This window comes from Protopterus annectens, chromosome 11.part0 (genome assembly GCF_019279795.1).
Source record: "Protopterus annectens isolate FY-2018-M chromosome 11.part0, PAN1.0, whole genome shotgun sequence".
Taxonomy (NCBI): domain Eukaryota; kingdom Metazoa; phylum Chordata; order Ceratodontiformes; family Protopteridae; genus Protopterus; species Protopterus annectens.
In genome coordinates, this window is record NC_056745.1 from 1,025,790,497 (window position 1) to 1,025,817,354 (window position 26,858).

The following is a 26,858-nucleotide window of genomic DNA, read 5'->3' on the forward strand; positions in this document are numbered from 1 at the left end:
TGCACATATTAGTTTAATAATTTATTTTTAATTTATTGATTTTTAAATTATTAATTTATTGTTTTAATGCTATAAGTTTAATATATTTAATGTTGATGAATTGTGATTTACTGTCTTTTTAAATAATGGGAAAGAGTTTGAATCTGTACACAAAAAAAGGAAGTAACATGTTAGGATATACATTCTGATGAAGTCCCCCTGGAAGGATAAAAGTGCTAAATTTGTAATTTTTATGGGAATAAATGTGTTTAGTGTTGTCAGTAGTGTTCATTTTCTTTTGGTGTTTGCACTCAGTTTGTGGTTATTTGTTTTTTGAATGCATATGCCTGTGTTTGGTTATAGTTTACAGCTAATAAAACCACATTTAAGTAATCCACAATAGCTGTAGGACTTGCTTGCCACTGTTTACTTTCTTCAAGCTTTTGTGATTTAACAATGTTATCTGTGGGAAGTTAGAACTAATTGTAGGCTTTCTTAAACTCTGCCTATGATCATCTTCTGACTTCTTTTTTCAAATGTAGCTTTTCAGGTTCATGTCTCTTTCAGGTAATATTCTTTATATATCTCCCCACCAAGCTATATATATATATATATATATATATATATATATATATATATATAAACACACACACACACACACACACACACACACACACACACACACACACACACACACACACATTGAACCTGACCCCTCTTCCTTGTCACATGCATTTATCTGGTTCTGTGTTCAACACAAATGACCATGAAGACCATTCATGTACAAACAGTTGATAAAAAAAAATAGCAACTCATCTGTCATGGCTATACGATGTCAATGTCTAGTTTATAGTTAATAAACCCACATTTCAGTGACCCACAATGGCTGCAGAACTTGCTTATCACTGGCTTTGTCTCCAAGCTTCTGTGATTTAACTTTACTACTATTTATGGGGAGTTAGAACTGATAATTGTAGGTTATCTTAAACTCTGAAAGTCCAAAAAAGGATGCACGAAAGACCACTGCACGGCAAAAACACATGTAGATCCACACAATAGAAGCCAGCAGCTGTAGGTATCAGCAACAATAGTTTAATGCATAAAACCTGAGAGAAAAATCCCTCAGATAACAAATATACAGACCGGTTTCGGCTCAACAGAGCCTTCCTCAGTGACACAAGTTTTTAGTATAAAAATCAGCTCACAAAGCTTTCAAACAGAATATATATCAGTGAAAAAAACCAGTCGCAGTACATGATCAGCCTATCATAATTAACAAATCACAGTTGGTCATTAAGACCAGGTGGAAACATTGCCCCAAGTTTAATTATCCACTTCCTCTCTTTAGAAGTTAGCAATTCATGCCATTTTATTTTATCCTGACATTTACCCTTAATGTGGTCAATAATACAAAACATAAAGTTGGCTGTGGTGTGTTTTAAACTATGTTTAAACAATGCATTATTACTACGCTTATTCTTGATGTCACTCATGTGTTCACCAATTCTAAGACGGAATGCCCTAGATGTCTGGCCCACATAAAACGCAGAACAGGTGCAGGTCACTAAATATATAACCCACCCAGAACTGCAATTGGCCCAAAAATTGATCTCAAAAATATCAGGTGTATTCTGACTACTGAATTCTCCAATACGTGACACTTTGTTACAAAATTTACAGTGGCCACACGAAAAACATCCAACCACTGGAGCCCCTGTGAGAGTGGATTGAGTGTACACTTTGAGATCAGACAAAGACTTCTTATAATGACTCAAATAGGACCCAATAGTACGTCCCCTTCTAAAAGAAAATGAACATCTGTCCCCAAGAAAATTGTGCAATCTATTGTCAGCCAAAAGGATGTTCCAATGTCTATCAACAATTTTCATAAAGCCTCGAGTATTGCGTCCATAAGAGGTGACTAGCCTCAGTGGTTGTTGTAACCCATCACGATTGTGATCTTTATAGCGCAATAAATCAGTTCTATGAAATTTAGAAGCCCACTGTTTAGCCATGTGTATAGTCCCTGAATGATATCCCCTATGCTTAAATCTGGCAACCAAATCATCACTGGTCTTGACATAAGACCCTTGATTGGAACAAATTCTCCTAGCTCGTAAAAATTGTGACTTAGGAATATTCCGGATGATATGTGGTGGGTGGAAGCTGGTGGCATGCAATAAAGAATTGTACTCTGGAAATTTCCTGAATAGGGTAGTAGATAGAGTGTTATCCATATTCCTATGAATTTCAACATCCAAAAAAATTATATTGGACCTGTCAAAACTAATCTTGAATTCTATACCCCATATGTTATTATTAAGATAATCAAGAAATTCCATAAGATACTGCTCATCAGCCCTCCACACCAACCAACAATCATCCAGATATCGACGCCACATATCCATTTCACACATGTAGATGTTATGACTAGCATCATAAATAATGATCTCCTCGATATACGCCATAAATAAATCTGCATAAATGGGTGCAAAAGATGCACCCATAGCAGTTCCTTTGGTTTGCCAAAAGCACTTATTCTGATAGTAGAAAATATTACTGGTTAGCACATATTCAGTGAGACAAACCAGAAAAGTATTAAAACCTGGTTTGTATAAATCAGATCTCACCAACCAATATTCTAGTGCTTGTAGGCCTGCCCAGTGTGGAATGTTGGTATAAAGGGACGTAATATCAAGGGTACATAGTAGCCATTCTGGCTCCAATTGAATGTCACCAATAATCTCCAAAAACTGTGTGGTATCCTGGATACGAGCTCTGATAAACCCTAATAAGGGTTTCAAATAAAATGTCAGATATTCCGATAAGGGTTCCGTCAAGGACCCATGTCCAGACACAATAGGTCGGCCAGGGGGATTACTAACATTTTTATGTATTTTGGGAAGCATATAGAGAAATTGTTTTTGAGGGGACGACACCATCAGTTGTTCCTTGGTAGCCTGTTGGATAATACCCTCCTCTACTGCTGATGTTAAAAATTCATCAATCTTGCGCTGTAAATTGGAGGTTGGGTCCAAAGGCATGGCCATATAGTGGTCTCTATTCCCCAACTGTCTCATGGCCTCATGATCATAAGAATCCTTGTTCTGAATCACCACCGCCCCACCTTTGTCTGACTGTGTGATCACCACATTTTTATTTTTAGCTAACTCATCCAGACTACACATTTCATCCCTAGATAAATTGTTATAAGACAGAGGAAAATCCTTGTAGTGATAGTGTAGATCATATAAAACATTCCTTTGAAAAACACCCACCAATTGAGTCATAGGGGGATTAAAAGACGATTTCTTAAATTTAAACTCATCAGATCTATGACCATCACCATCAGCAAACAGCGGTTTTAGATTCAGTAATCTACAAAAGTTAACCACATCCAAGGCTAAAGACTGTTCAGGTACAAAAAAACCGGGGACAAAGTTTAAACCTTTATTTAATAATGAACCCTGTGTAGTGGTTAGCTCAATAGAAGAAATATTATGAACATTAGAAGGGAACCTTACTGTGCTGTCATCAGTTTCAATAGAGCATCCATGCTTTGCTTGGGCGTGTCCTTTCCTATGTTTCCGCCCCCCTCGTCTGTAAGTGCGGCGGAAGGGTGTGACAAGTTGTCACGTTTAGCATTAGGTAAAACATCAGACTGGTTCTCCTCAAATTCCCCTTCAGTGTTAGATGAATATTCATCACCTGAAGTAAAATTAGAAGATTCAGAGGTGTTCTTAAGAATTGATTTAGGTCTTTTTCTTTTTGGGGTAGAGAATCGCTTAACACCCCTATCATGCTCGCCAGGTACCCTGAACGAAACATTTTTGGAGCTATCAAAAGGTTTCCCCCTTTCGTAGTCCCCAACATCTCTAAAGAATTTTTTAATCTTCCTTTCTTTAAGTACCAATTCCATCTTGGAGAGGTCAGACGTAAGTTTTTTAATCTGTGTAGAAAAAGAGTCACAAGTTTCAAACTTGCTAGTATCAGCACATATAGTTTCAAGATCTTTAACCCCTTTCTGCACTTTCCGTTCATAAAAAGCTGTTAATGCATCAACAAACTTGGAACTGGCCAACTGTTGGACCTGTCCCCAATCTTCCAATAGTTTATCATCAATATCAGAGACCAAGGGTTGCACCTTAACCCTAAGGCCCCGTGGAGTAATGTTTTTACGTTGATAAGCTTTAAATAAACGTAGGTGCCAAACATTAGTCCTAACCATTCGCATGTTTTTGCTAAGTAAACCAAAAAACACGTCACATTCACTATTGGATGCATTGGACGGAGGAACATGTGTAGAGCCCAATGGGCCTAAACCAAAAACTGATAGATCATCCATATCGGATGATAACCCCTGAATAAGGGGTGATAATGCCATAATTTTAACGCAAAGGACTTATTCAAATACAACAAAATAATGTCTATATATATATAGAGGTATATATTCACTATACTTGACCACTATCACAATACAACCAACACACCAGCAACACAATAGTTGGGAATATCAACCAGTATTGACAACAATACTTAATAAATCTGGGGTTCGGACCTGTTCATATGCAAAAACCACCAAAAAACCTAATACCATAACAGTCCTGAAGCCCCTAAATTCAGGCTTCACACTGTGCATAGGTTAGAAAGAATGAAAACATTCATTAGTCCATACAAATACAATAAGCAGCCAGAAATCCAAAAATTAACACACTGCGTACTTGCATAGGCCGAATATATTGAAATGCAAAGAACAAAAGGTCCAAAACCCCAATTCACATATAAAAAAATAAAAGACCAAAAAGCAAAAAATAAATAACAAGGAAAAATACCCAAAATTGAGCCGGAGTGTGACAGTAAAGTGGTCAAAATACTACATATATGAATATATACAAAAATCTCTATATGTGAACCAAGTCCAGTGCATAAAATTAGTACAAATGGTAAAGGCAATATGGACACAAATATAGAATAACCCTAAAAAAGTGCCTCCCCTACTTATCCTACCATTTCAATGTCAACCCCACCAGTTGAAACATGATAGATATAATATTATAGTTAGGGAATGACACCCCAACAACCCAACACGAATATCCAATCAGAATATTCAAAATATAGATGAGGAGAACCAGAAGATGTAATATTCAACTATTATAGCAAAAAAATATATATATATATGTGTGCATATATCATGACACCTGCAGGTGTAAATGATAACATTCAATACTCACTGTATAGCAACCAACTTAATAAAAATTTTTTGTCATAAAATATGACATATAAATCTTAAGATACAAATCTATTTAACCACAATGATGTATGGAAATAAACCCATGAATGAATGCACACAAAAGAACAAACACACTTTCCAAAAAGCGACCAGAATAGATTACATACATAAAGAATTATGACATATAACAAATTGCAAAAATGCAAACAGTGAATAAATTCACCTCAAATACACCATAGTCCAGAATCCAAGAGTCATGTTTCGAAAATCATCGGAGCCATATAGTCTCACATAATATAGGGCTTAGGGCAAGCCACGAACCACAGTAGAACATCAATTCATAAGAAAGAATCCTGAATGTTCATAAGCCTGTTACACAGTCCACATCAGGAAAAAATTACACCGACCATCCAGCGATGTATCATACCAGCTGAACGCCAGCAAACTGGCATGAAACTCAATACAAACAAGGCCAAACCATAAGGGAAACGCCGTAAATATGTATTAACAGCTCTCAATGTAACCGCTGAAATTCAGGCTTGTCTCTTCGTGACCAAACCGTCACACAGGTTGAAAACAAGACGGAAGTGAAATAACGTATATCCGGCAATGCTTCCACCGGCAAGAAATATATCTCACACCAAAATAGATGTGCTAGTACATGTAGAAACCTTCACGAGCCACCAAAATAGCTAAGATAGCTAACGGACACCAACGACAGTCCCCAGCATCCAAACCCATAAACCAAAAGTCCAAAAAAGGATGCACGAAAGACCACTGCACGGCAAAAACACATGTAGATCCACACAATAGAAGCCAGCAGCTGTAGGTATCAGCAACAATAGTTTAATGCATAAAACCTGAGAGAAAAATCCCTCAGATAACAAATATACAGACCGGTTTCGGCTCAACAGAGCCTTCCTCAGTGACACAAGTTTTTAGTATAAAAATCAGCTTAAATCTGGCAACCAAATCATCACTGGTCTTGACATAAGACCCTTGATTGGAACAAATTCTCCTAGCTCGTAAAAAGAGAGGAAGTGGATAATTAAACTTGGGGCAATGTTTCCACCTGGTCTTAATGACCAACTGTGATTTGTTAATTATGATAGGCTGATCATGTACTGTGATTGGTTTTTTTCACTGATATATATTCTGTTTGAAAGCTTTGTGAGCTGATTTTTATACTAAAAACTTGTATCTTAAACTCTGCCCTTGCTAATATCCTCACTTCATTCTTGAAATTTAGCTTTTCCAGTTCATGCATGATTCAAGTAGAATTATTTGTATACCTCCCCACCAAGCAATCAATATACTGCACCTCCTCTGTTAGTTTGTATCTTGTCGTATGCATTTCTCTGGTTCTGTTTCAACACAGATGTTCACAAAACCTTTCGTTCAACCTCCCCTCATTTAAAGTTATCTGTTATATTCCACTAGACCTACATTTCCTACTTTACACATTCTCAGGAGCCTATGTACTTCCAACAGGACTACTATTTCCCTTGTCTCCTTTGAAATGTCCCTTGCATTCCTGCATATTAAATTTATACCACTGTACCTAAACTTAATAATGCTGAAACCCTTGTGTCTGTCCTGTATATTAACAAAACAAAAAAAATTAACATTCTCTGCTGTTGCTTCCCTCCAGGAAATAACTTGCCTATAACTGAAGAAATCCTACAATGGACTACAGATATTCTCCCGCATGAAACAATCCTACTAGGCGATCTGAATACTGACTGGTTGGCCTGCAATTCTAACAGCCCCACTAACCACATACATCTCTATGGGTTCTCTCAACTTATTCAGGAACCCACTAGAGTTGACAAAAAATCACAAAAATAATCCATCCTTGATTAGATACTGGTCAATATCCCTAAGCAAAACTACCAGACAGGCTGTCTACCAGATAATATTAGTGACCACCTCCCTACATTCCTACTATGCAAATGTACTAACATACTAAAGACCATAACTTATAGACAAATTTGAAATGACCGTAACCTAACCCCCCAGGATCTAAGCACTATTGTAAAACAATGTAACTGGGAGCCACTACTTTCCCTTGGTTTAGACCAAGCAGTTGACTACTTTAATAGCACCTTCATTGATGTTCTTAATAGAGTCGCCCCTATCAGGAAAATTAGAGTTGACTAATTATTTACCATGGCTAAGTAGGGACACAAAAGCCATATTGAAGTCCAGAGATAAGGCCTGGAAAATCTGGAAGAGGGATAATACCATCCAAGCCAAACAACACTATCAACAGCTTAGTAGTCATGCCAAAATACAAACTGAATTTGATAAACAAAACTACTTTCTTACTTTACAAACAAAACACTCAAAATATCCTCAAAAGTTTTGGCAAGCTATCAACTCCCTAATTAAACCAGGCAAAAGTACGACTCCAGCTCCAAACTCTACCAATGACAAAATGGACATAGCCTCTCAATTTAATCACCACTTTGTACAATCCATAATGCCACTATCCAGCCAATTGTCCAAAAACAACCCTCCACATATCCCAGCTAAGTGTCTAGATAAAATTCCCTCCCTTACTCTCTCACCTGTTCCCACCTCCAAAATTAAAAAAAATACTTTTGAAGTTAAAACCTACCAGCCTTGCAGCTAATAATCTACCTGCCAACTTCCTAAAACTTGCTGCAGAATCACTACCCTACCCCGGTTCTATCCTCATAAACTGCTCCATAAAAGAATCCTACATCCCTCAGCTGTGGAAAGTGTCTTACATTATTCCTCTTCATAAAGGTGGTAATTCCTATGACTTCTCTGATTACCATCCTATAGCTATTCTGTCTCCCCTCTCCAAGCTGCTAGAGAAGTGTATTCACTGTCAAGTCATGTATTTCCTTAACACATGCAAACTCCTCTCCACCACACAACACGGGTTCCGGCCACACCACGGTACAACTACCGCTCTTCTCTCATTTACCAATCTAGTATGACTATAACTATACATCTGCTATATTTTTGGATCTATCCAAAGCATTTGATATGGTCTCACACTCCCTACTATTAGATTTACTAGCGTCCCTATCTTTTGCCTCTTCTACTGTTGCCTGGTTCAAGAACTATCTAGCTGATAGGCAACAATCTGTCTAATGGCAAGGGGCACTATCTCCTCTACCCTCAACCTTCATAGGTGTAACACAAGACTCAATACTGGGCCCACTTCTCTTTTCTATCTACACTAACAATCTACATACCTCCACCCAGCATGCCACACTCATACAGTATGTGGATGATTCAACTTTAATCTGCTCAGCCCCCTCTCTTTTCATTCTCCAACAACAGACCCAGGAATCCTTTAGCTCTGTGGAAAGTTGGATCACAAATATCCAACTCATCCTTAACCCTAATAAAACTAAATTGCTTTTATTTACCCCCAACACATCAAAGTCTGCTTCTCTTTCCTTTTCTTTTACTTCCAAAAATGGTACTATAATTTCTGCTTCTGTCCATACCAAACGCCTCGGTGTTGTGATCGACAAAAACCTTCTCTTTGATGTCCATATCTCTCAAACTATCAAAAAGGTTCACAAAAAATGGGCTCATTATACAGACACAAAAACTTCCTCTCAGATCAAGCACAGATCACCCTAACCTAAACTCACCTTTTGTCCACACTAATGTATACAGCACCAATTCTTACCTATATCAGAAAACGTGACCTTGACAAACTTGAGTCATGCTATAATAATATTGCTAAATTTGCTAACAATGCCACCTTCAGATCCCATCATTGTCTAGCTCTAAGGGACTTAAAATGGTTAGAATTCCCTCAACTACTAAATTACCACCAACTGGTTACTGCCTATAACATTTTGAAGTATCCTGATAAAACCCCATCACTAAGTCAACTTCTTTCCTAATATGCAACAAATCGTACACTACGCTCTAGTGACAAATCACTTTTATGCATCTCTAGGGCTAACAACACTGCTGGTAAAGTACTATTCTCCCACACTGTTGCTAAAAACTGGAACAACCTCCCTCCATCACTGACCTCTATCCCCACCACCTCCCACTTCAAAAACTCTTTAAAATCACATCTCATAAGCACCTGGCTTTGCCCATGCATAACCTAAAAACACTGCTTAACTCTGTGGAGAGTTGAAAGGCTTATTATTTGCCCAATGTAAATGCTACAGTTGTTTACTTCCAATATTTTCTTTATCCCTTTAATATAGGTACTTCATTTTAACATGATGTATGTCATGACTCTCAGTGTTAAATGTATTTAGTCTGTTCAACTGCCGAGTTGTATCCTGTCTGTTTTGCATTTCTGTCTTACTAGCTGGAATTTTGCTGTTATAATGTGTTATTATCAGTTTTTACTACTATGTATTAAATTCTAGTATTTCTGTTAATATATGTGGAGCTTTTCTCCCCAGGCCTCCAGTGTAAATGGACCTGGTTCAGTCGGACTGTCCCAGTTAACAAATGTAAAATAAAAATAAATAAATAAAATAAATATCCCACTTTATCCACAGTTTATTATGCTACCGAACAACATAAGCACTACATGTGGTAAGTCTTATACTCTTGCTTAAAAGTCACATTGACAGAGATGTCTTTGTTTCTCAGACTGTCTGATATCATTTCACTCTGATTTCAATTCCGTCATTTTCTTTTACCAGTCTGATTAGGTTTACAAATTAATGACAGTGATTAATACCTTGCTTCCTTTATTCTGGGGTATCAGCCACCTGCTAAATTCTGCTATCTACCCCAGACAATGTCCTTTCTTTCAGTTCTGTCTTTCACATTTTCAGCTGTATCTGCATGTTGTACAAAGTATTTGGGTACCCAGAATGGTTGTATAGAGTACTCTGATTAATTTGGAACAAATCATGTTTTATATGCATTTACTTGTTAGCCTTTCTTGCATATTTTGTGATGGAGCAAGCCACATGACAAGACTAAAGCTTTGGAGTCACTATGAGAGACAAATGTAACTCATAGGTCTAACTTGGTGAACAAACACTTAAACAAGCTTTTCTCTTGTATATCAGGTCACTGTCTTAATTTTTCCACTCAGCACCAAGTTAACTTTCTGCTATTGTCTTCTGGCAAATCACTATCCTAAATCGACAACTGCTGTAATGTTTTTTTTTCAAAGACCATATTACCTTTTACAGAATGTTTGGTTTCATGCCAGAAATAGAGCTGTCATCACTGTCTGTCATGCTGCAAATATTTTCAGTGTTGTGACTTCAGTGTACCATTTCTCTTATGGTCAGTGTAACAGATGTTTTTGTAATATGGTCATGTTAGAACATGCCCACATAACCCCTTGCAGGCTGGCACAAATTACAGCAATTCCCTTAACACAGTAGGCATGTCATAATTCTAGTTCCTGAAATAAATTCACGGCACTTAACTTTTTACCTCTGGTGTCCTTAGAGAGCATTGTCAACATCTAATGCTGTTGTCTGTCTCTTTCCAGTCTGCTGGCAATCACAATGCAGCACACCACTAATTTAAAAAGATGAGAAACCTACATTCCAGGCACATTTATTTTAAGATGTTGAAAGGCAGTGTGACATAACATGCTGTGAGGTTAACAGAACTTTTCAGGGCATTCATAAAACCCGTGTATCATTCTAACACAGGAAATACAGGATGGAGAGAAACTTTTGCCAGTTACCTTTAAGAAAGCATGGCATAATGCTGTTCATTCCCTACAAAGTACATAATACAGAACAAACACTATAAGTGAAAGCAGAGATCCTAGAAACATTTAGTCTGCACGTTTGCTCCAATATAGACAAATGGAACCAAAGTAATTCTAAATTAATGTTCTTGAGTTATTTACCAAGAATAGAATGAGGGCGCAGCTTTTAAATTCTGACAATAACAGTGAGCGGCTGTGTTTGCTGTATAGCATTTGCTTGTATGCTCTTTTTATGTATATTACCCAGGGCAGATCAGATATAGGGGTATATTTCATTAACAATTAGTGAGCAGCACTACACCAACCAGAACTGTAGATAGGAGCAGTTTCCTGCAACTGTAAGTTGAAGAGCAAAAACAAAAGCTCTTCTTCTGGTCTTGCTATATTTAAAATACCTTACAGAAAGTGCTTCAGCACTTCAGCCATTACCGTAATACAGTATCACATTTATTTCTGAACGCTGATACTGTATTTGCACTCTCAGCTGAAATGTTGAAGTTCTTTATGTATGGTACCACATCTGTCAATTGTGCCTCCTAATACCTTATATTCAGGGCATCCACCTCATCACCCCACCATAAATGCAGTTCTGATACCAAATAACAAGATGATTGGTGACATGAAAGGAGGGGGATATTCAGAGGTACAAGTAGTATGATTACACTGCACATGACATAGCTTGGAAGGCATGATATGCAAATTGCTGCATAATGGAATGCTGATTTATTTATTGATATTTGGTGATCGGGAAAGTCCGACTGGGTCAGAAACCCATTTTCAGTGAAGGCCCGGGGAGAAAAGCTCCAACAATTACAGACATTTACAGACATTTATACAAATTACAGGCATTTATAACATTTGCAGACATTATACAATATAAATAATGTAGATATATGTCATTTTTTCAGTAATTAGTCAGTAGTAGAGTCTAAAATTCTAGATTGGTACTGTATACTACTAGAGGAACAGACAGCAGTTGTACATAAATATGGTGTACAGTAGTTTTAGTTTTCTATATTAAAGTTGAAGAATAATGGCAAAAAAGCTTAGGTAAGGTGGTAGAGGGAGGTAGAATATAAGTGTATGAGTATGTTAGCTAAGAATAGAAGAAGATTTAAAGGTTTACAGGAAGGATAACTTTGGATTAAGAAAAAGAGGTTAGCGTGATAGTTAATATGTAAGGTATGACAGTACAATATTGTGAGAGATTTACTAAGGAAGCAAGTTGTAATTAGTATATAAGTTATATTAAAAAAGACTCTGGAAAAAAAGGTAGAGGGAGGGATATAAGAGAATAAAGGAGTGAGAAGAACATGTATTTTGCCATGCCATTGTGAGTCATCGCTTATGCAAACAGTGAAATCAAAAATAACTGAGAGATTCAGAGATGTATTTTCATAGGAATCATAGTTAAATACAAGGCAACTGGGTTTTATGACCTTTTACACCTTGCTACTCTTAGAGTGTACCTCCTTTTTCAAAGAACACTAGGTTAGTCAAGCCAGGGGTGAAACTGTGCATACTCATTCAATAGTCAATCTCCTGTTTGAAGGAAAATAATGCTTGATTTGCAGCAGGAGTCTGTTTCAGAGATGGGGAAGGCATACTTCCTAACCTCTTAGTGCAATAAATCTGGACAAAGCCTAAAATAATGAGGGGACAGAGGCCTAAAAATAGGGACAGATTTTAAATATTGCTCTTATAAACTTAGAAAGTTGGTGGAATAACAGCATTTGTGTTAGCATGCATTTTTTGAAGGATATTAAGGATATGAAGTCTGAAACTCAAATGCATGTCATTATTTACTGACTTCATTCCTCAATGATTTGATAGAAAACCACAAGTTTTGTGAAGGACAGACCAAAAATATGAGGCAGAAATCTGGACAGTTGAAAGATGTTGGGGAAAGCACTGTGTAATGAATCTATTTCTCCTCCATGTTTTATCTGCTGATGAAAACTTAGATCCCTGGCTCTGGCATTTGTAGTACTATTTGATTTGTGGAGAGACATGAGATCCAGGACCACTGGACCTTAGTGGCAGAGAAGGCAAGGCATAGATTTTCCTTCAGAAGTCTATAAGATCCTGAATAAAGGGACAGTACATCCAGTCTTTCTGGTAGCTTGGAGTATTTAAGCCAGTGATCATAATTAGGAACCTCTATGGCATTTCTGGTTGTTTGTTTTGTCTAGTGAGGTACATCCCAAAGGGGGTAATGTATTTAATAAATGGCCTAATCAAAGCTTAATATAATTGGACAATGACCTATTCATTTCATAATTATGTTGCACTAAGTTGAAGGACTTTCTGACCACTGTCTTTACATAATGGTTAAAGGAGAAGGAATTATCATGACATGTTCCAAGTTCTTTAACAACATTCAAATTTTGGAGTTTGTAGTTGTCTATTTTGCATGCTAAGGGGGGGGGGTTGTTTACCAATTGAGGCACTATTTCACTTTTTAGCATTTAATGTGAGCCCATGTTTATTACACTGGGGGCCAGATTCAGGAAGCCTCCATGTAAGAGTTATAACTCTTACACGGAGGCTGCAGTTAAACTGTGTGATGTCAGCATGTCATGCATATGCATGAGGTGCATGAGGCATGCTGAATCACACTAGTAACTCTTACACGGTCCATGTAAGAGAGTAGGGGGCGTGTCTGTAGGCTAAGCCCTGCAAGCGGACACGCCCCCGGAAGACTAGAATGGCTGAAAGTAAACAGCCACGAGAGAGGCCATGGAAATGTGAATAAACACACTACACAACACATGCCCCGATAGACCATCAGTGTATAAAGTGAAGAGATGTTATAAAATTAAATTAAAACCTTTTTTTTTTTTTAAACCCCGTAAATGTTTGCTACTGTGTGCGCTCGTGTGCGCGGGTGTGCTACTAGCGCAATCACAGTTAGCAGTCAGTGGAAAAGGATATAAGAACTAAATATGCAAAGTAAGCCAAGAAGTAATAGCTTAGCGGTAGAGTTGCCGGCCTAAAAGTAGGCAGGCAGGGTTCGAGCCCCCACAACAACCTTTTTGTTTTTTTGTAAATAAGCACTAAAAGCCCCCTGACAGTATTGTACAAATGTAAATGTATTCCCTTTTGTAAAATGGAATGAAATGGAGCATATATTCTGAAGTAACACAATAATAAAAATAGTCAGAAATGTACTGATAGCTAAGCTGCTGTGAGACGGAGTGCCCGTAGCTGAGTAGTGTTTAAAAAGCTGCAAACTGCGTGCCCGTTGCTAGGCACTGGTTTAACAGGCTGAAACTGTTTGCAACTAGCTGTGCTCAGCTGAACATGTGTGTCACTAGCCAATTAAGGTTTATCCCAGCGCACACCGTTTGCGCGCCGCTCCCACAAGCTAACTGCCAGTGCGCATGCGTTACCTCCGCGCAAACGAGCGCAGACCTGGTTTTAAGTGCTTAAAAGTGCTTTTGGCATATTTGATTGATAGGTCCTCAACTCATTTCTGTCAGGAAAATCAAAAGTCAGTTGCCAGAGTTGAACCCAGGATACCATGCACTAGAGTCAAGGTACTACACCACTACGCCATGACAGCAATACCATGAAATGCAGAAATAGCATATATATGGGATAAAATCCAGAATGGAGCATGAGAAAGCATTTTCAGTGAAGTAGATACAATTCCAAAACGGCCAATCAGAGAAATGTGCGGGAAAAGCGACATATATAAGCCCCATAGGCGGGAATACACAGCAGAAACGATTGTAGAACAGAGCTGCAGTCAGAATGAGTGGAGTAGGTGAGGGACGTTGCTTTCGAGCACAGCTTTGGGGCGTTGAGGAGTCCAGATACATGGTCTGGCTCCTTGTCCATCATCACGAGGCCCAACTCATGCAGGGCCAGGTCTCATGGGGAGCATATAGGGCAGAGGCATGGGACCAGTTGGCTCGTGATCTGACCAGTGCTACTGGCATTCCACGCACTGGTGAGCAGGTCCGTCACCACCATGCGGACCTGAAGCGGCGCAAGCAAGACCAGTTGACCGAATGGATCCAGGAGGCCCGGGATATGCCCAACGCCCCACTACTGAGTAAGTTACATTTTACTTATGTATGTAAGGATTTCAACTAGCTGATACCATGGAGATGTGTAGTCCAATATTACTTCTTTCATATTACAGCTGCAGGTGTCCGCTCTATGAACCGAGAGATGCATGCCCGTAGGCTGGTGCGGATGCGCCACCATGCAGGTTAGTAACCCCACCCAGTACTTGTAAATAAATATTATAATGTAGCATGTATCAGAACACTGCAGTGTATTGATTAAAAGTAATATAATGTGCAAGCAAGATTTGAAAGTCTGCAGGTATGGCTGCAACAAGTTCATCAGTATGCAAGTGTAACTGGAAATATAATTGATAGAATTAAACAGTGCTGTAATACAGATGTCCCACCATTAATTAAATATAGTGTAACCTGCAGTAGTCTCAAGAGTACAGCTTCAGAATCTGAGGTAGTCACATGTGAGATATATCCCCTGTTGAAATGCTGAATCATGACAGAAGTGAGGCTGTTGGAAAGTGTTTGAATCACCACTAGTCTAACATGTGAACAAAGCCTAGAAGTAGCAACCTGAACTGTGAAGTTGCAGGATGTGTGAGAGTGACAGAAAGGGTCATGTATGAATAAATAAAGTAGTAATAACCCCTGAATATATTAGCCCCAGTGTGTTTCTACAGAACTAAATGCATGTGGGAAGTACAACTTAATATCCCAAACTGATTTAAGTGTGTCAGAATCTGGAATGTCTAGGCCAAATGCTGTATATGGTGATCACAGTAAACAATTTGCAGATAGAATGAATGATTATCTGACAGACTAAACAGCCATAGTTGTCCCCTGTCCTGCCATCAAAGTGTAGCAGGATGATGTATCTGATCAAATTCAAAATAAGTAGGATAGTGATGTATTTGTAACAGGTGTAGCTTGACAGTCAAATAAAATTTATTTTGAAACATCAGCCTCAACTTAATTGTGTACCTATTACAAATGTAAATCAATGTGTAACATATGAATGTGTCATCACTTTCTATCTCCGCCCAACCCTATAATTCCATATAACAACACTCACTAAATAATGGTATGTGAACATTTCATTAATCATGGACATTTGTCCGTTTCAAAAATATATGCATGTCTGTTCGTGCATGTGCCCTGTTCATACCTGCAAATCTGATGGCCTGTTGCCATTAATCAACCCTGCATGTTGTTTGACTGTGTATTTCTGTTCAAATAATGCATGTGATATTGATATCCCCTTGTTCAATGGTGTTAATATCTGGGTGTTTGTTTGATGGGAATACCAATGCATGCTGTTACAACTAATCTGAATGGAATACAATGCCACTAACCCAAACTAACATAACTACTCACAAACCTAGAACGCTTGGGAAGGCAGGTCCCAGCGGACCCACCTCTCCCACCTCAGCTGGTGACTGCACCTGGCACTAGTGCCCAGGCCGGACCCCCCTCCGGTGGCCCTGTGCCACCTTCGGGTGGAAGCGCTGCAGGGGATGGGGCCCGTCCCCCCTCTGCAAGTGTGGCCGGAGGGGTTCGTCCACTCACCCTCCGCGGTGTCCGGTCTGTGGTGCGAAGGGAGATCCAAGACACTGTTCTTGGGCCCCTACGCCAGCTTGAGGCTCGTGTGGCACAGCTAACGGCCCCGGCCATTGCCCCGCCTACACAGCCCCCAGCACAGCCCCATCCTGGGCTGTGAAGGAACAGTGGCAACTGCCTATGGGTGGGGATATCAGTTCCACTGTTGCCATCTGTGGGCTCATGCATCTTGGAAATCCCAACCTCCATCCCCGTCAATTGTGTAACCCCCCCACGTGTGTCATACACCGCCCCTGTATGCGTCTTGTCTGTCTTGTCTGTTAACCTACCCAACCTACCTCCCCAGCTATACCGACTTCCTTCACCTGACATACCACTCTCACCTGAAAAAAAAAAAAAAAAGGGCACTCTGTACCCACAAAAAAATTACGCCCCATACATAGCTGTCCATGTCGCACACATGTCTGCTTGACATTGAAACAGTTAATTACAATTGGCTCTACAACAAATATTAATGTTGTCCTGACACCTCTCTCAGGGGTGAAAGGTTTCCAATGTCTCACCAAAATACATGGAAATGCACAGCTGCTGCTGCCAAAGACATGGGCATCTATGGGCCTTACCTACATCCCTCCTGCAAATCCCACGCTTGTTTCCCTACTGTCTTACCCTCTTTGTGACCCCTTTTCACCACTTTCCTGTCACCCCTTTTTCTTTTCTTTCAAAGAAATTAGCGCAGGTGTGCGCTTGTGTTAGCGGAGCTCACCGCCAGTCTTGTCAAGTGAGCTCCGCGCAAACAAGCGCAGACCTGGTTTTAAGTGCTTAAAAGTGCCTTTATGGCACTTTGATTGACAGGTCCTGTACTCATTTTGAAAGTCTGGAAAGAAAAATAAATACCCACTGTCAGTCTCGAACCCAGGACCTTGGTAACATTAGTCTGTATGACCTACCACTAAGCCATGCCTGCTTTACAAAAACACAGTGCTAAAATAAATATAACATGTAATAGTAGGAATCAGTATAAAGGCAATATAGGAGATGTACTATCCAAAGCATGTCAGGTAGAGTTTTAATGGCCAAATTACTGGATTCCCATACTAGTTCAGTGTTAACAGAAACAGCCCTGCTACCTGTTAGCTTGTACATAATAACGTAAGGTAATATACATATGTGAAGGTATGTATATCTACACATACATATATATAAATATATATTAATACATATGAAATATAGTTGTAGGTCTCAGTAGCCATACACACTCACTACAGGAAACAGTGAACATAATTGCAGCAACCTGAATCTGCAACACAGCCTGACCCCTGTGTGACCTACTTACCCTTCTAACTACTTAAAGGTGGCCTCAGCACTTTGATTGACAGGTCCTGTACTCAGTTTGAAAGTTTGCAAAGAAAAATAAATTCCCACTGTCAGTCTCGAACCCAGAAACTTGGTAACATTAGTCTGTATGACCTACCACTAAGCCATGCCTGCTTTACAACAACACAGTGCTAAAATAAATATAACATGTAATAGTAGGAATCAGTATAAAGGCAATATAGGAGATGTACTATCCAAAGCATGTCAGGTAGAGTTTTAATGGCCAAATTACTGGATTCCCATACTAGTTCAGTGTTAACAGAAACAGCCCTGCTACCTGTTAGCTTGTACATAATAACGTAAGGTAATGTACATATGTGAAGGTATGTATATCTACACATACATATATATAAATATATATTAATACATATGAAATATAGTTGTAGGTCTCAGTAGCCATACACACTCATTACAGGAAACAGTGAACATAATTGCAGCAACCTGAATCTGCAACACAGCCTGACCCCTGTGTGACCTACTTACCCTTCTAACTGCTTAAAGGTGGCCTCAGCACTTTGATTGACAGGTCCTGTACTCAGTTTGAAAGTTTGCAAAGAAAAACTAATTCCTACTGTCAGTCTCGAACCCAGAAACTTGGTAACATTAGTCTGTATGACCTACCACTAAGCCATGCCTGCTTTACAAAAACACAGTGCTAAAATAAATATAACATGTAATAGTAGGAATCAGTATAAAGGCAATATAGGAGATGTACTATCCAAAGCATGTCAGGTAGAGTTTTAATGGCCAAATTACTGGATTCCCATACTAGTTCAGTGTTAACAGAAACAGCCCTGCTACCTGTTAGCTTGTACATAATAACGTAAGGTAATGTACATATGTGAAGGTATGTATATCTACACATACATATATATAAATATATATTAATACATATGAAATATAGTTGTAGGTCTCAGTAGCCATACACACTCACTACAGGAAACAGTGAACATAATTGCAGCAACCTGAATCTGCAACACAGCCTGACCCCTGTGTGACCTACTTACCCTTCTAACTGCTTAAAGGTGGCCTCAGCACTTTGATTGACAGGTCCTGTACTCAGTTTGAAAGTTTGCAAAGAAAAATTAATTCCTACTATCAGTCTCGAACCCAGGACCTTGGTAACATTAGTCTGTATGACCTACCACTAAGCCATGCCTGCTTTACAGGAATACAGTGCTAAAATACATATAACATGTAATAGTAGGAATCAGTATAAAGGCAATATAGGAGATGTACTATCCAAAGCATGTCAGGTAGAGTTTTAATGGCCAAATTACTGGATTCCCATACTAGTTCAGTGTTAACAGAAACAGCCCTGCTACCTGTTAGCTTGTACATAGTAACATAAGGTAATGTACATATGTGAAGGTATGTATATCTACACATACATATATATAAATATATATTAATACATATGAAATATAGTTGTAGGTCTCAGTAGCCATACACACTCACTACAGGAAACAGTGAAGATATATGCAGCAACCAGAATCTGCAACACAGCCTGGCTCCTGTGAGACCTACTAACCCCTTTAACTGCTTAAAGGTGCCTCCAGCACTTTGATTGATAGGCCCTATACTCAACTCAAAAGCAGAATATGAGCATACTAGTAGGCCCTACCACAAGACCATTGTAACACTAGTCTGTATGACCTACCACTAAGCCATGACTCTCATACAGGAATATAGTGCTAAATAAGTGGAACATGTAATAGTAGGACTGAAGATAAAGGCAATATAGTATGTCTACTACCCAAAGCATGTCATGCAGACTTTTATAGTCCCAATTACTGGATTCCCATACTAGTGTAGTGTTAACAGAAACAGCCCTGCTAATTGTTAGCTTGTACCCAATAATGTCAGCTAATGTACATATATGAAAGTATGTATATGTACACAGATATATATATATTTATATAGCAATACATATGACATATAGTTGTAGGTGTCAGTATGCATACACACTCACTACAGGGAACAGGCAAGATAAATGCAGCAACCTGAATCTACAGCACAGCATGAAGCATGGGAGATGTACTAACCTTCACACTCACAAAACACTGTCAACAGCATACCAGCATGGTCCACGCCCTACAATCTGAAAGGGCAACGCCTATCTCACATACCCTTTTATAGCAGTGTCCTGAAATCACAGTGAGACATGCAATCAGTACACACCCAGCTGCATGCAATTAGCAAATGCTGCCTTTCAATTGGTGCAGAGGCCATCACATGGACCTATGCAGATACCTACAAAAGCATTGAGTATCCACACTACACTCACGCAATACATTCATTGCACAAACACTACGGAGAAAGAGAGAGAGAGAGACAGACAGAGAAAACAACCAAACAAATATTAGGACTGCCAGCAGCAAAATCAGCAGCAAGCAGCAAGGAGCAAGCAGCAAGCAGCACCACTGGCACAGCAACAGCTGCCACAAACACAGGTAATGCAAAGTAGCAGGTTAATCCTGTGTATACTGTGACACCTCCAAATGTATCATAGTTCACTATCTATAGGTATGTCCATGAGATAGGTTGTGTGTACATAGTCATGAAATATAAACATATGTAATATTGTTGTACATGTGGGCCATAACTAACACTTCCATAGCTTAGAACACAAGGCCAGTTGTGCATATGATGCAGTAGTTCCCAGGGTCAGTAGAGGTTCCTCCTCATTGGTGTGGGACCACTGTGTATGTATGGCACTGTTCAGGTACATATCCTGTAGTATGGCCAGGGATTAATATCAGTCTGTCATGTGGTGCTATGTCCTCCAGGGGTGAATGTAGCACACATCCAGGGATACCATTTCGTAACAGTGATGATATGTGTTCTGCAATGATGAGGGTGGCTCTCACCTGGACATGTGAGAGGATAGGGAGGTTACAGTTATCTGGGATAACTAATAACACATGTGTAGGACAATGGGGGGGGGGGGTACCTGCACCTAAACTGTCTGCAACAATTTTGCCAATATCTGTGCATTTGGTGAATGTGAAGCATCTTAACACTGCAGACAACAGATGCCTTCCTGTCATGTGAATCTGCCCTGTGCTGCAGTAGCCTCCTACTATTGTTATACAATATGCCTGTATCTGTAGTCCACTGGACAGGATTAATAAGTGGTGTGCAGTTGTTCTGGGTTAGATATCTGTGTGCACAGTACATGCAGTATGTGGGATGTCTGTGGTAAGCATATGCAAAGGTGCTGGCGGTGTGTGTTGTGGCTTCCACTGGCCCAGTGGGCTGCATGGATAGCATCACTGTCATAACTACTGAATAACTGTGTAATTACATGCATACATAGCAAGGTAGTGTACTGTGCTTGTGGTGTTGTTCGGATATGTATATCCAGGCTGAGTAATGTGTGTCCACATCACAGGGTTGGATGGCAGCACACATCCAGTATGTATGGATGAACACCCAGAATGTGTCAGACATGTCACCTGTGCAGAAGTATCTGGCCATTACCTGTGCATCCCCCACAACACACACACATGCAACATATGGCAGAAGTACTATAGCAGTACACACGTGTTCATAGGTTCATAGGTTCATAGGTTCATACTAGGCTATCTGCCCGAGGGCATTTACAAGCCTAGCCCATCGTTTTGTGGCTTACGCCACCCCTTTAGTATGGGGAACTATACCCATTATATTGCTGTGCCTCTGTCGAGCAGTGACACTGAGGTAATCCCTGGGGTATATCTGCGATCTCCCATCCATTGGTCAAGATTTCTCTTGAACAAGGCAGCGAGGTGCTCTGCCTCACATATACCGGGATTTTGTTCCACAGCATAGGGAGTCTTTGGGTGATGAATCTATCCCTCCAGCACATCCTATTAATAGCCGTGTCGAGGTTTAAGTCTCCCGCCCTTGTGGCTCTGATGGATCTAGATTTTTTGAGGTGAAGCATATTCATCAAATCTGGGTTTGACATGGCCTTGTATGTTAGGCAAAGGTCACCTCTGAGCAAGCGGTAAGCAACTGAATAGAACATACATGGACATGCTGGAGGGGCATATTCCTAACCGAGAGGCTCCCTTCACTCTGTAATGAGCTCGAACAGTTGAGAATGAACAGTTCATAGGTTCATACTAGGCTATTTGCCCTAGGGCATTGGTAAGCCTAGTAGAATGTGTTTGTCTTTTGCCACCCAATTACAAGTTATGCTGCTATGCCCTTGTCCGACGTTAGTATACTGTGCCTCTGTCTAACAGTGACATAGAAGTGATACCTGGGGTACAACTATGATCTCCATCCACTCATCCAGATTCCTATGAAAGAGAGTCAATGAGGGACTCTGCCTAACCAGTAGTGTGAGCTCATTACAGAGTGAAGGGAGCCTCTCGGTTAGGAATATGCCCCTCCAGCATGTCCATGTATGTCAGTGCTGAGGTCCAGCTCTCCTGAGCATGTGGCTGTATGGGACTCTGATTGCCTGAGGTGCAGCACGTTCATTACTGCTAGGTAGGACATGTCTGTATATGGCACACACAGATTGCCTCTGAACAGGCAGTATGCCACTGAGTCCAGCTGGATTCACTTTACCTGGGCAGCATATGACATCTGTGTGAGCCATTGCATCCCCTTGATGATGTACTGTTGTCCTGTACCAGTTGCCATAGGTGTCTGGTTAGGTACATCCCAAAAGGTGCATTGTACGCAATTATAGGCCTGATGATGGATGAGTAAAGAGGCACAATGACCTCCCCTGCCATACATGTGAATCCCTCATGATTAGCTGGGCTATATAACATGTCTGTCAATCCACGTTGGCCATGTGGTAGACAAATGACAGACTGCTACCATGTTTCTTCCCCAGGTCCCCAACTACGTCTTCTGTACTCAATGGCCTAACACCTATGTTGTACTGTGCCACCAATGTGGAGGCGTGGGAATCTGCATTGAATACTGATATTCCCCATCCCTTGTTCAAGTGTTGGGGCCGACAAGAATGGTAACAGCTATAACGTGGTAGTACTGGTGTGCTCCTGTGAAACCTGAAACAGGTTCATGTTACTGCACAGATATCGATGTCCAGAATGCTAGGTAGGGTTTTGAGTGCATGCATCCTTGGGTCTAGACGTCCAGTGTTGAGTAGCATCACTCTTACTTCCTCATCCTTTGTGATACAAATGGATGTGGGTTTGCCTTATGAGCCTTGCCTAATACAGGCACTATGGGTGTAGCAGGAGGCTCTGCCAAATGTCAATAGGACTGTGGTGACAGGTGCAAGCTGTCCCTAGCAAAGCATACCACCCCAAGATGGCAGGCATTGGCACACCTGTGAATGACATCAGTATGTCAGTCAATTGTTGGAAGGGATCATCATGCCTTGATATTGTGGCATCGTTCTAGGTGAGGGTAGGATGCTACTCAAGGTCAGGGTCAAACTGTCTCGGCCACGTGCTCAGAGAGCTCTGTAATGTCTCATGTCATGTAGTCCAGGGAGGAATGTGTCAGGCCATTCACAGCAGCATGGACATTGACTGAGTCATACCTGTACCTGCCTTGGGGTTACCTGAGTGTTTGTGTTATGTGGCAGGTCATAGTGCCTGACAGGCTGCACACCGTGACCCTCACCTCGTTAAGCCTGGTGAACGTGATGTGAGTGTGCCTGATGATAGAGGCACCTAGTACAGGTGTATGAGGTGTGTTGTTAACTGTTAATGGCTGTGAGTGTTCAGCACATTGGCTTTGTGTGATATGTGTTGCACATGTTCGTTTATGTGGTAGTGGTTGCCTGGATGTCTGCTTAGGAGGTCTCTGCTGCATAGGCAGAGCTGTGGTCTGAGCCTACAAGTATGATCATGTGTGATCATGTGTTAGGTCCGCTGTTGTGGTAGGTCTACGTGAGACTGGAAGTGTAGTGAGTGATCCCTTTGCCACCTGACTGGTTATGGCGGTATTGAGTAGACAGAGCCTAGCCTCCAGTCTGGTATATGGTTGCATCACTCACATGAGTTTGAATTTGTTGTTAGGAGGAGGTTGTTGTCTGTGTACATGCATCTGTTCTAACATTGTCTCTGGAGTACCACACTCACCAGCTGGACTGGGGAGGGAACTGACAACTGACCTCTGGACATGCTAGAATACTATTGTGAATTCTGTAATCATTAATGATTGAAAACAAGGTCCAGTGGGGAGTGAGGGTGTACTGACATTACCTACAACTGCTGACTGATATAAAAGTGTCAGTGAGCAAGTGCCAGGTAACCTAAGTGCAATGTGTCACAATTAAGTAAATGCAACAATGACAAGCAGTCACTTGCTGTCATGTGTAACATGGAAAGTACAGTAAGCAATGCAGATATCAGTAGTGAGTCACAGATGTGTTGAGAAGATGTGTACTATGTGGAAGTAGCATACCAGTGAAATAACAAGCTAACAGATAACAAGCATATAAACAAAGGTAGATCCAGGAGGCCTGGATGTAGTGTTTGCTACAACAAACAAGGTGTAGCAATGTCAGTAAGATACAGCTCAGATATGCAGGCACTATAAACCTGAAACCAGATGTCCCCAGCTATGAATGGCAGAGTACAGCCTATTGTCACACACGAGTGCAGACCACAAACCTCGTTAATGTTAAATAACTGGCCTGAAGGCCAACTGCCCATACCAGAAGTAATACACTTGTACACTGGGCCCACAATCAGCAGTTCCCAACTTCAATGGATGAAAGATATGTGTCCTGCCACCACAGTGCTTGCCACCAACCTCCCTAATGTAAAACAACCAGTCTGAAGGCCAAGTACTTAGTACAAATGACATAGAATGATAGCTACACTGTAATCAAGTTTTAACCAAGCAGTAATAAGTAGAAGTTAACACTCCCTGTATAGAATGTGTACCATGTATTGTTGAGATACTATGCTGATAACCTGTTTGTGTACCTTTCCAGATAGACATGGCACCAAAAAGGAACCCTGCCTACTCTGCTGCAGAGGATGACGTGATTCACCAGAGCCTGGTGCGTGCCTATGCCATCCTGTTCTCACGCACCACCCAGAATCAGCAGGAGAGGTCTGCACTGTGGCAAAACCTCGTTAGCAGGATAAATGATGTTGGCATGCATGATAGGACATATGAGCAGGTGAGACATCACTGCAGTGATTTGATAAGAAATGTCCACCAGCGTGCTGCAGATATCCGCAGGCAACAGGTTGCCACAGGTGGGGGGGGTGGCCACACATCCCCCCCTCAGTAAAAGGGAGATGTAATTTACATTTGAAAGTGGGAGATTTTTTGTAGAGTGTATGGTGTTTTAGTTTAAAGTAATGAAATGGATTTGGTTGAAGGAGGGAGGGGGATATCAAATAAAAATGGAGGGATGAAGGATGTGGAAGGGAGATAGCGGAGGATGATTGGGGTGAAAAAGAGGTGGGTAGTGTGGTATTGGAATAAGAAGATGCATTATACAGAATGGTAAGAATGAAAACACATGTAAATGAGGTGCGATAGTGTGGAGGAGTCATGGAGGATTAGTGTAGGATAGATATTGGAAGATAGGGTAGTGGTAGGCTATGGAGTATAGAGATATAAGGAGGGGATGTAAGAGAGAGAGCAGTTGGGAAAGGGGAGTGAGTGGGGGAGGGGTGGTTTAAAGAGAAATCTGTAGGAGGGGGAGGAGCAGAGTGAAGGGATAGGCAGAGTGGAATAGGGGAGGGGCTAGGAGGGGACTATAAATGTAGATGCACTGGGGGTGGGTGGAATTTGGGGGTAGGGTAGGGGAGCGTAGTGAGCCCGCAGGGCGAACGGAGCTGGAAGAGCCACAGAAGGAGAGAGGCCAGGAAAAAAAAACTATCAGTGGAAGTTTGGATATAGGAGGAAGGTAAGGGCCTTACCAGTAGTGATAGTGGACAGAAAATTGTACGATAAACGTATCTTCAGGGGGGGGGCTGGCAAAGCAGCAAGGTAGGAGAGTAGGACAGCAGAGGTCCAGGAAGGCAAGGGAAGATCAAGAATCTATCGTTGGAGTGGGGAAAGCAACAGGTAAGTACAGGGGACAGAGATGTAGTATGAAAGAGAGGACTATAGTGGATTAAGAGAGTAAAGTAAGAAATAGGGCTTTACAGATTAAAGGGGGAGAAGATAAAGATGAAATAGAGTATAAGGCAGTAATTAGATTAATAGGGAGAGGACACCATCTAGTGGCCAGGTGCTGGGATGCAACTAAGGTCCACAGAGGCTGTTGAAGGGGTAGAATAACTGAGTGGAGGAGGATGAGGACAGTGTAGGTAAGTGGAGCTAGTAGAAGAGGAAGGGTGGTTGTACAAAAAAGAAGAGGAAGGGCTGACTGCTGGCTTCTTGGCAGGGAAGCGTTCAGAACACCTAGCGGGGCTAAAATAACTAAACAACAGTAGGTTTAGCAGATGGTGCACATACTTCCTTGGTTTCTTCAAGGGGAGGCTTGATTCTAGTCCAAATAGGGGGAGAGAGCAGCACAGTTTGTTGAGTTGCTTGGCGGACTGGATAAGCTGGGAAGGCTTGAGATGTAGGTCTGGAAGTCCACACAGGTGTATCCAAATAGGGGAGAGCAGGGACTAAAGCTGCAGACAGGAGAGAAATGGAGGTTTAGTAATATGGAGACACAAAAATTAATAGCTGTTGTATGGTTCCGGTGATGCAGAGAGCAACAAAAGAGTGCAGAGTTTGAGAATTAAGCAAGAGGTTAGTATCAGCTAAAAAAACAATTACAATGTACAGAGGTTACACAGTTATCCAAATAGCTTTTATACAAAAAGGAGTAAACCTGAAATTGAGTGTATATCTACAATATATTGGTATGGTAAAATAAATTACTTAAACTAAGATAAATAAGTCCTGCTATATAGGCTATGTAGATAAATAAATAGATATAGCCTGCTATGTAGATAAATATGTCCTGCTATGTAGGCTATGTAGTATTACGTTATACCATGAATAAGAAAGGCAGTAATTAGCCACAGCTAAGCGTTTATGTGCTTTT